General features: G+C 41.8%; 1 pseudogene; it reads left to right on the top strand.

Annotated features, from left to right (window-relative positions):
* The first annotated feature begins 10,366 nt into the window (after positions 1–10,366).
* LOC128593226 (uncharacterized) lies at positions 10,367–10,474 on the top strand (annotated as a pseudogene).
* Positions 10,475–11,067: the final 593 nt, after the last annotated feature.

The raw sequence follows: 11,067 nt of genomic DNA on the forward strand, positions 1-11,067 counted from the left end.
TGTCCTTCCTGGCATTGGGGACCGGGTGACACGGGCACTGGCTTTGCTGCCAGTGCTTGTATCTCATGGGGTCATGTGCACCCCAAATCCGCTGACTGTGATCCAGTCAAGTTCAGGAATTTCCCAGGGACTATGGCTTTTGTGGCCTGACTGCCCACAAACTTAGTCCAAACTTCAGGCTGCAATTTGTGTGCTTGCGGTGGGACTATCTGGAATTTAAGATTCGGGATAGAGAATGTCCCTGTGGCCAAGCTGTTCAAAATGCTCTCTCCATGGGCACCACAGGAATTCTACCCCGTGCTGTGTTTCCCTGTCCCAGAAAAGCCCCGAGTCTCTATGCAAAGTCCCACAGTCACTTCCATCTTCTCCTCCCACCCCCGGCACACAACTTTTCTCTCTATGCAGTTGCAGGGGCGGATGTCCTAGGATTGCCGTTTCTGCCTTCGACAACGCCTCTGTCCTGGATGTCATCTTAAATCAGGTAGTGTGACCGTGCTCCTTTTGGTCATTCTGAAGGGGCTTGCTTGAGGGGGTGGTGTTGAGTGCAGTGCTCCTGCAGGGAGACCTCGCCGCAGGCTTCCCTTTGCCCACCTTCCCCTTGGACCTGTTCCACTGATGCTCAGTCTCCCAGGCCTCAGGGTCACAGGTTTAAATGAGTGTTACTTTCTGTTACGGCTTTGATAATATAGGAGAATTAGTTCAACTTCATCTGTCTTCCTTTTTAGATGTGTCCTACATCTTCCTGCATGCTTATTTCTCCAAAGAATTGTATAATCCTCTTGGTAGATGCAAAAACGGTGTTGCTTACACATTTACTGAGCGTCCGTGGGATGTCCATTGAATACTGTGTAGAGAACGCACTGTAAAAATTGACTTCTTACCAGTGTTCATGATAAAGTTTGTAATTTTCAATCCAGCAGTGTGACACTCATTTCCACTAACCTTCCGCCACGTCCCTCATTTTAAAGTTTTATTCTTCTACATCGTATACAGGCCTTGTACAATTTATATTGAATTATTTTATCAGTGTGTATCTTATGCCGTTATATTTTACTAACTGTTGCTTTGTTTACTTAAGCTATTGAGTCTTATATTAATTTTGTGCTTAACCGCTTACATAATTCTGTGATTGATTTTGAAAGTGTTCGGACTCGATTCCCTTATATTGCGTCTCTATGCAGCCCTTTCTCTTTCAGATACTCAAACCTGAAACCCGGGTATTTGTGTATTTGCCAACATATCTGAAACATAGGTTTCTTTGTTTCCTAGAAACTATTATTTTTATAAGTGCATTGGTTTATGCAGCTACCGCTCATTTCCAGCTACATAAACGAGAAATTAAAATTTGAGAAAAATTCATCAACAACTATCTTCTTCCTTAATTCTTGCCTACCACAAAGGAATGTTGTGAAAATTAAATAGACAATTCCCTTAAATTAGTTTATACTGATATACAGAGCAATTCCACACATGTGCTAAGGATTAGGATAATGTTTTATCTCCTTAACATTCAAAAATGGAAAGAGATTATAAACTAAGCATGATGAGTGGACTTGTGTGTTTCCAGAACTGACATTGTATCTGTGAAATGGCAATTTAGACTTTCCATAAATGATATAGATTAGTACGGCAAGAGCAAGGCTTAGAGCAAAAGTCTAATAACATATTCTCATGAAGGCTGTGTTTTTGAAAAAGAGAGAGCACAGCGACAAAAGCATGTCTTGTAAGAATGAGCACGTATCAATACATCTCACGTTTCAATGACTAGACATGTAAAACTTTCTTCATGATTTGCAGTGTTCAGTAAGGCTGACAGATCCCACGCTAAGCACTGCAGGTATGAAGAATTTTATTAAGAATTTAGATCTTATGTAATTGCTAAAGATCAGAAAATCTGCCATAAAAATTAGGGAAGCTTCCCCTGGCTATCTCAGCCCGAGGCTCTGATGCGGGATGCCCCTCAGTACTTATTTTTTCCTGGGCAGCTCCCACTGCTCCCTCGAGGGCAGCAAAGTGGGTGACCCCTCTACCAGGTGAAGCTGTAACCCTGGTGTCTCCCCAGGAGTAGAGCTATAACTGAATTCCTGTCTGTGGCAAATTCTAGGCTGGAGACTTATGGGGAAAAGGATTTGGGGTGCTGCCTTTTGGGCCTTGCTGACAACAAGGGGGAGCTCTCAGGAAAGGGGTGCAGGTGAGCGGACCAAAGACAGGCTGAAAACTCCCTAGGGGTGCCATGTGGTATGTGGCTTCACCGCACACAGTGACCCGGGGGTTATGGTTTTCATCTTGTGCCTCCACTATTCCTTTGAGCCCCAGGTCCTCGGCATCATTCCTTAGACTATGGCAGGTGGGAGAGGTAGGTGTTACACCTGCTTCATAGCTGCCTTGGGCTGCATGTGATCACATCAGTGGCTATCAGTCGACAAGGAATGGCCTTAAGTTCTGGACGTTTGGGAGAGTCAGACCACATAAAAAGTGATAGAAAGATTTTGAAGTCCTGATGAAACACACTTACTATATGAAGGCAGAGTAGATACTTTTTAATTCCATTGCATCAGACATCATAATACTTATTTAAATTTCTACAAATAATATTTACCTTACATTCTTATTTTTGCCTGTTAAAGAAAAAGTTTTGGCTATCACTGTTAGGCAGAGTTCATAATTACCCCATGTTCTGCTAGGGGTATTTAGTTATGAAAGATAAAATGAACAAGTACATTTCTGAGCCAGCTTTTAGTTGGGTCAGCTAGCTGGGGGATTTTGAGGAGTTGACTTAGGCTAGAAACATGATATGAAAGAAATAGACTAAAGTTTAAATGAATTAATGTTTATTTTCCTGCCTTTGGCCTAGGATTCTCCAAGCCAGATATTTTTATTTCTTGCACTTGGCAATGTCTGGTGCATTTATTTCAATGAAAATGAATGAAAAACCAGAAATATAGTTACAGTGAGAATGCTGGCCTATGCACCTGATCTTAAATGAATAATTGTTTTTTTCCCCTCCCTTTACAACCCTTGAAATTCTAACCAGATTCACGTCTTTATCTTTATCCAGTCACATATAAAATGAGTTTAATTTATTAAGTTTGAAAATCACATGGAGTTTACAGCAGGAAAAAAATGTTACAGAGATTCATGTACTATTTCCCCAAAGTGCCATTACTGGTTAAAGGTTAATTAGTTTTATTGAAAACCTCTGTTTTCGTTGAGCTATTGCCTGAATAGACTCAGCTCTGGGTAGCTGGTTGAATTATCACTATCGTGTGTTTAAGTTTTGAGTTTCTTTAGCCAGAATTGGAGCAGTAGTGTGAGCTAAGAGTTATACCTATGTCAAAGACTTTTTATAGATCATATATTTTCACATACTTTTTTCATTCTATAATAAGGTTGGCACAAAAGGGCTCACAATGCAAATGGCATTACCATAAAATTTTAGACAGAGTGCATTCAAAAGTTCATAAAACCAGATGGTGATAAAAATAGCACATTTTCCCAAAATTAGAGATTTACTATGGCATTATAATTTCATTTCCACAAAGCAACTTTTCATACCTGGGGTTTTCAAGCATGTAATTGTGAAATGCAATTCAAAATGCCAAATGGAAGTGACACCTATAGAATTTCTCAATAGTCGTGTCAAGCACAAGCTGAGCTTACAGGAAACTGGGGAGTATTATTGCACTTAGCACTTTGTATATCTAGGAAGGAAGCCTGGAGTGAAGTGATAGAACCTAAGTGAATTCCTCAGAGTGGTAAGCTGTGGCAGTTCCAAGGGCTTTTTAATGAATGTACAGACCTTGGTAAGGAGGGTCTGACGCTGCACCTGTAGCTGTGGCGTGGGCCGGGGGTCTGACACTGCACCTGCCACTGTGGTGCAGACCAGGGGTCTGATGCTGCACCTGTCACTGTGGTGCAGACCAGGGGGTGTGACGCTGTACCTGTCACTGCGGTGCAGACCAGGGGTCTGACACTGCACCTGCCACTGTGGTGCAGACCAGGGGTCTGATGCTGCACCTGTCACTGTGGTGCAGACCAGGGGGTGTGACGCTGTACCTGTCACTGCGGTGCAGACCAGGGTTCTGACGCTGCACCTGTCACTGTGGTGCTGGCCGGGGGTCAGATGCTCTACCTGTCGCTGTGGTGCTGCCCGGGGGTCAGATGCTCTACCTGTCGCTGTGGTGCTGGCCGGGGGTCAGATGCTCTACCTGCCACTGTGGTGCAGACCAGGGGTCTGATGCTGCACCTGTCACTGTGGTGCAGACCAGGGGGTGTGACGCTGTACCTGTCACTGTGGTGCAGACCAGGGGTCTGATGCTGCACCTGTCACTGTGGTGCAGACCAGGGGTCTGACACTATACCTGTCACTGTGGTGCAGACCAGGGGTCTGACACTGCACCTGTCACTGTGGTGCAGACCAGGGGTCTGACACTGCATCTGTCACTGTGGTGCAGACCAGGGGTCTGATGCTGCACCTGTCACTGTAGTGCAGACCAGGGGTCTGATGCTGCACCTGTCACTGTGGTGCAGACCAGGGTTCTAACGCTGCACCTGTCGCTGTGGTGCTGGCCGCGGGTCAGATGCTCTACCTGTCACTGTGATGCTGGCCGGGGGTCAGATGCTCTACCTGTCGCTGTGGTGCTGGCCGGGGGTCAGATGCTCTACCTGTCGCTGTGGTGCTGGCCGGGGGTCAGATGCTCTACCTGTCGCTGTGGTGCTGGCCGGGGGTCAGATGCTCTACCTGTCGCTGTGGTGCTGGCCGGGGTCAGATGCTGTACCTGTCACTGTGGTGCTGGCCGGGGGTCGGATGCTGTACCTGTCACTATGGTGCTGGCCGGGGGTCAGATGCTCTACCTGTCGCTGTGGTGCTGGCCGGGGGTCAGATGCTGTACCTGTCACTGTGGTGCTGGCCGGGGGTCAGATGCTCTAGCTGTCGCTGTGGTGCTGGCCGGGGGTCAGATGCTGTACCTGTCACTGTGGTGCTGGCACCCCTCAGGAATGCTCTGCCAGGTAGAGTTGATTCCTCAGGATCCACCGATTGCATTTGACAGTCACAAAGTCAGTTTCTAAGCAGGCACTGCCTCGTCCACAGCTACTCTGAGTTGAATTGTGCTGAATCTCCCAAAATTCCTGGTGAAGCTCTATTACCCAGCAACTTCGAATATGACCTTATTATCTTTACAGAGATAAGTAGTTAAGCTGAAGTTATACTGGAGTAGGGTGGGCCCTGATCTGATATGATCTGGACACAGTGCACAAAGAGATACCATGTGGACAGGAATGCAGAGAAGGGGTGATGCTTCTAGAAGGCAGTGAGCAGCGAGGACTGCCAGAATCTCAGAGGGAGTGGCCAGGTTCTCTCTCAACCTCAGTAACATCAGACCTGACGACACCTTGCTCCCCCAGGTCTGGCTCCAGAACTTGAGCCGTCCATCTCTGTTGTTTCAGGCGTAGTTTGTGGTACTCTGCACTCCTAGCAACCCAGGACATTGAGATCGCTTCAATTGGAGCTGGTCCCCTTTAAATAAAAGGTTGCACTTTAAAATGAGCAGGGCTTACTAAGTACACAAAAATGTACATGGTTAGAATCAGATGTGTGTCTGTAATTCTGAACTCTACCTGATAACCATTCTGTCAGTGATCAACATATTTTAATCAAGCACTATACCTTCATCAATATAGAGTATGTGAAATTCCATAAATATTTTCAGATATCTGTTTTTTCTTGGTACACTGTGGACAAATACATAGTTACCGAAAACGAGCAATAAGATATAAATCCTGCCCTCTAGTTCCTACATAGCAAAACTCTGGGAAGACGAAATCGTACATATGAAAATCAACAAAAACATGATAGCAAGGAGTATTGTGTAAGATGATTTTACTCATTAATTAGCACTAAGAATTTATGCATTATTCACTAAATTATGTCTCTTAGGAATGGATTATTTTACTGGAAATGAAATAAGTCTGGACAAATTATAAAGGAACACTGTATGTAATATATTTGTTTGTCTTGAACGCCTCTGAAGGATTTTTAATGTTTGTTGGTCTTGTGGGAAAAATTTGGAAGTCTTTGTCTGCGTGATTAAAGATACTAAGCTTCCACGGTGGTTGAAATTTCTTTGATATTGCTATAGATTGGCATTTTAAGTGAAAATGCAAAAAATATATATACACACAGAATTACATGCAATCATATAGAAGACAAGAGCCTGAAGTCACAATTAAAAGTCATAATTCTGTATTTCATATGGTAATTTCAAAATCTAGTAATGTTGCTTCTCTCAAACCAACAATTTAAATACATAAAAGCTCACAGACACACTATGTGGACAGTGCAACCCAGCAACCGATACGTTGTCAACATAATGTCTGTTGCATATTACATATTAACTACTGTACAGACACAGACAGTAGTTCAGGGGTTTCCAGGGCTGGGGATGGGAATGGAGGGGTGACTGTCGTCAGTTAGAATATCTATTTGCAGGGTGACGCAGTGAGCTGAAGAAAGCCTCTCACTCTAAAACATACCTACTTCTAAATCCCCAGAGCCTGTGAATTTCACCTTACATGGCAATAGATAGGATTAAATTAAGGACCTTGAAATGGGGGAAGTTATCCTGGGTTATTCTGATGGGATGTGGATGCATTACATATATTCCTATAAGAGGTGGACTAAGGGAGATTTCACACACACACATACACACACACACACACACACACACAGAGAAGGTGATGGGAAGATGGAGCAGAAAGAGATTTTTAGATTCTCACTGTGAATACTGGAGTGATGCCACCATAAACCAAGGAATGCCTGCAGCCACCAAACCCAGATGAGACGGGAAACAGAGCATCCCCAAGAAAGTCCCAGAGACTGTGCCTGCCAATACCTTGAAGTAGGCCCAGGGAAACTAACGTGATTTTTGGCCTCCAGAACTGTGAGGAAACAAATTTCTCCTGTTTTAAGATGCTAAGCTTATGATAATTTGTCAGAGAAACTCCAAGAAATTATACAATTAATGAAATGTACTAAAATTGGATTATGAGTGAATTTTATACACTGTAAATTATTTTTTAACATATTAATAGGCACATTGAAAGTCTAAAAATCAAGGACATTTGCACCCAAATATTTATAGCAGCTCAATTCACAATCACAAAGATGTGACGACAACCCAAGTGCCATCAACAGATTAATATGTATACCAGGAATACTATTCAGCCATAAAAAGACGGAGACTTTATATCTTTTGTATTTACCTGTATGGATTTGAAGAGCATTCTCTTTATTAAAGTATCTCAAGAATGGAAAAGCAAGCATCCATGTACTCGATACTAATTTGAAACTTGTAGATGAACAACTAAAACCCCCCAAAAGAGACAAACACAATTAGATTCAAGAAGAGGAGGGGGAAGGGCCAGTAAGTTCCCACCTAACAGGTACAATGTAAGGGTACATGGCACCTCCTGGGTGAAGGACTCAACTACAACTCAAACTCTACCTAATAAATGGAAAGAATGTAACCTAACCTTAGATACTGTTATATTGACCCCCCCAAAAATGATATGCAAATGTCTTAGCTATTTGGTGTTTAAAACTAAAACACAGCTGCAGTATTTTTCTTGTGATGTGCTTTTATGGCCATTCCAGTTATGTTTACGTCAGAATACTTTTTTCCAGAATTAAGTCTAATGTAAAGACTTACAAACTATATAGTAAAGCAATATTGAACAATTTTAACACATTTAGCTTAGAAGCTTAACAAAAAATGGTTTTCCTCTCTTCTTTTCTGCCTCTTTGAATGATTGGGTGAGTTCAAAAGTCTTGTCTTTGATTTCTGTATTTCTGAGAAAATGGAAGAATAGCATTAAATTAGAAAATACCTATGTCTAGAACATATGCGAAACTCTAAGAAATTAATATTAAGAAAAAAACCCAATATATAAAATGGATGAAATATTTGAATAGATACTTTACAAAAGAACATAGCGGGGTGGTAATTTAAGCACAAAAAGGACACTCCACACTGTTACTTAGATAGAAATGTTGTGTTTCGACTGTGCTGGTGTTTCCATGACTACGTGTTGACAGAACTCATAAACCTGAACACCTAAAAAGCATGATGTTTCCTATTTGTAAGTGATGCCTCCAAAAACCTGACTCTAAGGAAAAACTATCAATACAAAGCGAACATAATCCTAAGAGGATGGCGTAAATCAATGTATTATCTTAAATACTGCATACGATAACAAGCATTCGTCTTGACTTTCTTGTATGAATGGCACCACCAAACAACTAACTCAGAGATCAGAAGCATTTCAACACCACTGTAAGAAATGATAGAATCAGACTGTTAACACTTTATAAGCCCAGTGGATTAATAGACACAAACATTAAGCAGGAATAGTGAGGGCATCCCAGGAGCAGAGGCAGAGGGAAGCTTCCTCCTGCTGAAGGAGCGTCACCCAGAGGCAGTGCTGCCAAAGGAATGGAACGAGAGACAGCTCGGTCTCTGCGTCCGGCTGCCGCTTTCACAGGAGGGAGGAAGGCAGAGGTGAGGAAGGCCTGCAGGAAGAGTGTGCAGCAGCAACCCCGAGAAAAAGGCGGGAGCAATTCTCAGGTTTTGAGATAAATAAGTGGAAACTAAATGCAACGTTCCAACTTACATTCGTACAACAATAGAAAAAAATATTATTCTCATTTTACCCGTTAGCTCTCTGTAACATGCACATGTAGTAAAGTCCAAAGCAAGTCTGTAATATACCTATTTTCCCTTTCAACAGCCCGTGTCCGTTGCAGAGCTCCTCCGCTTTTCCCTTTGACCTGGTCGTATCCTCCAAAATTGCTGGTTTATTTCAACGCTCCACTGGGTGAGACATTTTCAAAATATTTGAAACTATTTAAGGTTTCCAAATAATAATTTTTTAAGTTCTTTTCTTTTTTTATTAAATCATAACTGTGTACATTAATGCATTTATGGTGTACGATGTGCGGATTTTATATACAAATTTGGATATTACGCAGCCATAAAAAAAGATGGAGACTTTACCTCTTTTATGTTTACATGGATGGAGCTGGAACATATTCTTCTAATTAAAGTATCCCATTCTTGAGCTACTTTGTTAACTATCCCATTCTTGAGATACTTTAATAAGAAGAATATGTTCCAACATCCAAATTGTATATAAAATCAGCACATTATACCCCATAAAAATATTCTTCTTAGTAAAGTATTTCAGGAATGGAAAAAAAAATATCCAATGTACTCAGTACTACTATAAAACCAATTTATAATCACTCACACTTTCATACGAGAGATGAATCACAACTATAGCCCAGGATGAAGAAGGGAAGGGAAGGGGGGAGGGGAAGGAAGGGGGAGGTTCAATAGAGGGAGGGTTAAAGGTGGAACCACAGCTATGGAGCGTAGTGTAGTGCAAGGGTACGAGTCAAATCTATCAAGTATTGAACACAAATGTCTTAACACTGTGATTAAGCAAATGAAGTGAAAGCTATGTTAATTTAAAAAAAAAAGAATGGAAGAAAAAGTGTCCAATGTACTCAGTACTATTATGAAACCGATATATAATCACCCACACTTTCTTACTAATGATAAAAGTCTTTTTAAGGAACTATCAGTCAAATACCTACTAGAGCAATGATTTTCTTTTTTTTTTTTCTAATTTTTTATTGTTAGGGATTCATTGAGGGTACAATAAGCCAGGTTACACTGATTGCAATCGTTAGGTAAAGTCCCTCTTACAATCATATTGTGTCCTAGGAGGATCTTAGGCGTGCCTCGAAATTTTTGAAAATCATTAATTAAACTGTTTTCAAAAGAAGTTTAAAACATGGTAAGTATATTTGTTGTTTTATTCTTTCTTTGACTGACATAATTTAAGTGTACCATGGAAGTTTAATACAGGTTCAAGTGAACCTTTAATACAGGTTCAATTAAACAGGTTGAAGAACACTGGGCTAGAGGCTTAGCCCATGATGTCCTCTTTGACATCAAGTCTAAAGAATTGATCTCATAGAAAGCTGGTTACCAGAGCCCAGGGAGGGTAGAGGGGAGGGCAGATAGGAAGACATAGGTCAATTGGGTATAAAGGGCCACATAGATGGGAAGGTAAGTTCTGGGGTTTTACCTCATAGAAGAGTAACCTCATTTAACACCATTGTACTGCACATTCCCAAATGGCTACAAGAGGGGCTTTCAAATGTTCTTACCACAAAGAAATGCAAATGTGTGAGGTGATGGACCTGCTCAAAACCCTGATTTGATTACTACACCATGTATGCATCTATTGTAACATCACACTCTGCCCATAAATATGTGGAATTATTATATGTCTATTAAAACATAATTATTTCACATGGAATCTCCAACCACCTGCAAGAGCAACTTGGAGAGGCCGGCAGGCCAGGTCGGCCCTGTACCTGCAACTGCTACCCGCCTTTCCTCCAGTGTTTCATTAAAAAAGGGGAAAAAGTTTTAAAAAGAAAAGTTATTCAATGAAAAGGAGTCTCAGTTTGTTCTGAAATCTGGCCCAGTGAAATGCCACCACTGAACCCACTGAAACCCCTGAGACTGTCTTGATTCTCCCTCTGTCTCCCCCCACCCCACCTTCGTCACTGTCCTGTGACACCATAGCTTTTATATAACCGAAGTTCATGCACCACACTTTCCCTCTTTCCTGAGTTTATTCCACATGTCTACAGATGACAAGTTGTCTACAGTCGCTGAAACGACTTACCTCTAAAACGTCCTCCAATCTTAAATTTTTGTATTTACAGGAAGATGTTTACACCCTGTGAATTATCTTCAACTTCACCAAAGAGGAGAACTGTGGGGGAGGGTGGATCCTACAGCAGGGTCTAAAACCCCTGGGTCTGCGTCCTATTTATCTTGGGCTGAAAACAGTGTCAAATTCCCCTTAACCAGAGTCTGGCTATTAATAAAATGGGAGTCCTTGTTATAGTTGAAATATTTCACCTGATACTGATTCCAGGGTGTTTAGAGAACTGTGACAGTGTTTAATTTTATAATAATGCCTGCTATT

The sequence above is a fragment of the Nycticebus coucang genome, chromosome 1, assembly GCF_027406575.1.
Source record: "Nycticebus coucang isolate mNycCou1 chromosome 1, mNycCou1.pri, whole genome shotgun sequence".
Classification (NCBI taxonomy): domain Eukaryota; kingdom Metazoa; phylum Chordata; class Mammalia; order Primates; family Lorisidae; genus Nycticebus; species Nycticebus coucang.